The following is a 3,325-nucleotide window of genomic DNA, read 5'->3' as shown; positions in this document are numbered from 1 at the left end:
GAAATTCAGATATGCTAATGGTTGTTTGGTTTCTGATTGGTTTTATCTGCCCTGCAGAGAGCTCCCTTTGAGCCTTTGCAATCAGTTGAGCTTAAGTTCCTGTCTATGAAGACAGCGCTCCTGGTTGCTTTGGCCTCCATCAAGAGGGTAGGGGACCTGCAGGCATTTTCGGATGACAAAGCGTGCCTATAATTCGGGCCGGCTAATTCTCATGTGATCCTGAGATCCCGGCCTGGATACGTGCCCAAGGTTCCCACCACTCCCTTTCAAGACCAGCCTTGGCACTGCTCTTAGAAGAATAGAATGAGGCATTTATATAGCGCTTTCATATGTACTACTGTACACCCAAAGCGCTTTACAATCATATCAGGGGGTCTCTCCTCATCCACCACCAGTGTGAGCATCCACTTGGATGATGTGACGGCAGCCACAGTACAACAGCGCCAGTGCGCTCAACACACACCAGCTATAGGTGGAGAGAGGAGAGAGAGTGATAGAGCCAATTCAGTGGATGGGGATTATTAGGAGGCCATGATTGGTAAGGCCCAATGGGTGGAATGTGGCCAGGACACCGGGGTTACACCCCTACTCTTTACGAGAAGTAATGACCACAGAGAGTCAGGACCTCGGTTTTACGTCTCATCCGAAGGACGGTGCTCTTTGACAGTATAGTGTACCCGTCACTACACTGGGGCGTTAGGACCCACACAGACCACAGGGTGAGCGCCCCCTACTGGCCTCACTAACACCTCTTCCAGCAGCAACCTGGATTTCCCAGGAGTCTCCCATCCAGGTACTAACCAGGCTCAACCCTGCTTAGCTTCAGTGGGCAACCAGTCTTAGGCTTCAGGGTGATGTGGCTGCTGGCCGCTGCTCTGTCCAGTACGCTCCCTCCGTGCTTACATAGACAGAACGCAGTGTTTCAGGACCTCAGCTCTTTGTCTGTTATAGTGGGAAGCTGAAGGGAAAGGCTCTCTCCAAGCAAAGGTTGTCTCACTGGATAGTGTAGATCTTTTTTCTATTTAGCACCAAAACTCTGGAACAGTCTTCCTAACATTGTCCGGGAAGCAGACACACTCTGTCAGTTCAAAGCTAGACTAAAGACACATCTCTTTGACCTAGCATACACATAACACATTATAGACTTCTATAATTCAATGTTAGGCTGCATAGATCAGGTCAGCCGGAACCGGGAACACTTCCCATAAATCCTGATGTACTCGTTACATCATAAGAAGAATGGCGTCTACGCTAATATTAGTCTCTCTGTTTATCCCGAGGTTTACCGCCGGATCCAGGCCGTATCCAGATCTGACAGTCCTGAAATGTCAACCTGGCTCTTCCCTGTGAAGGCCTCCTTTACCTCTCTACAGATAATGCGTTGTCGGGATAATTCCGGTTCGCGTGGCTACGTGGAAGCGATAAAAATTCTGTATTATTAATTTTAAGGCCAGACAAGTAGTATGTTAAGGGTTGATTTGTAGGGAAGGACTACACGCCTGCGCACATATATTCAAACGCACATACCTTTAGACTGAACTCGTAATACGCATGTGCACGCCATCAGCGTTCTCACTGGTTCGCGTTTTTGAAGTTTGCGCAGAAAGAACTTAAGAGTTTTCTGTTAGAACGGTGTCGTGTTAGCTAAGTTAATAACTAATGATCGTTGCGACGGAAGTGAATCAATCAAACTAACTCTAGCTGGACAATAACTTTATTCTAGAGCTGCTGTAAAGCCAAAACACTTTACTTTAAATTTCCTATTATCAATGTAAAGCTGCTTTGGAACAATCTACATTGTTAAAAGCGCTATATAAATGAAGATGACTTGACTTGACTAGTGGACGCCATTGCTTTGGCATACCAGCAGCAAGGTCGACCATGTCCCCTTGGGGTTCGGGCACACTCGGAGTGTGGCCTCCTCTTGGTGTCCTTTTGTGTCCTCGCTTCAAGTAGCCGGTAACTAGGATCTGCTCAGGTGTCTTCGCTTGCTCGCCATTCCACTCCTCGGACTGGATACGTGCGTTATTCTCCTCAGGTAGTTTCCCAGAGAAGCCCTGAGTTCCTCCAGCACTGTTGACGTCAACGCCACAGTTACGCCACCGGCAGCTTTCGTGTTGGCTACGTGCCTCCATGACAGATACATGGAAACTATCCAAAGCTCTGCTAATCCCAAAGCATTGAAAACTGTATCTCTATATTCATGCTTTTTGTCCTCTTAAGGTATAAATGTATTGCATTATTCTTGTTTTTTTGTTATCCTGGCAACTTATTTGTGTCTGTGTATCTTTTTGTCTTTTTTTTTTTGTCTTTTTGTCATGTTTATCTATATTGCATTGATGCTTTGTAATGTTTAATAAAAAATAAAGTCTAGCAGTCTGTAGTACCGGATGCAGAATTGATTAGTTCATCTCTCGGGTTCGAGTCATTCGGTTTTACGTCACGTAACTGTATGTTGTTATTAGGCTATAGGTATCTTTATCAAAGTGATTTTCCCCATCATAGATAAAGTTTAAAGCATTACCAAGTCTTTAGTACCACATTCATATGGAAAAGAACCATCATGACAGAAATTCTAAAAATTATAAATTGAAAGAAATAAAAAAGCTATAATTTAAGGCCAAAATCACAGCATGTAACTGTTAAAAACCGTCATATTAAAGTCATATTAAAGATTCGTTTAAAATGAACAAATCGTTCATGACCGACCCATTACTAAAGTTATTCTGATTCAACATTACCAGGAACATTTACATGAATTATCAAAAATAATGGTGTGCACAGATAAATAATGTAAGAGTTCCTAACTGTAATTTCACAGTAAAATACAGTAATACAGCAGCTTACTGCTAAATCACAGTAATATGATGGCATAATTATTAAACAGCTGTCATTTCACAATTATTTACTGTGATTAAAAATGATACGGTAACTTACTGTGAAAGTCATGCAACTGGTAACCTGTAATTTATTGTAAATTTACAGTGAAATAATTAACATAGGTCATTTGCATAGCCATTTAAGTGAAATTATTGAACTTAAATATACAAGCTTTATAAAAATGATCATTCTAGAAGAACATTTCAGATGGCACTCAGAGGATTTTGCATCTGAGCTCTTAACATTATTTATGTATTGTAATTAAGTGCCATCTGAAATTTTCTTCTAAAATGATCATTTTTATCAAGCTCGTATATTTAAGTTCAATAATTTCACTTAAATGGCAATGCAAATTACCTAGGCTTTATAAAAATGATCATTCTAGAAGAACATTTCAGATGGCACTCAGAGGCTTTTGCATCTGAACTCTTCGTATAAACACTGC

This window comes from Rutilus rutilus (assembly GCF_951802725.1).
Source record: "Rutilus rutilus genome assembly, chromosome: 19".
In the NCBI taxonomy this organism is placed as follows: Eukaryota; Metazoa; Chordata; class Actinopteri; order Cypriniformes; family Leuciscidae; genus Rutilus; species Rutilus rutilus.
Note: the sequence above shows the minus strand (reverse complement) of the source record.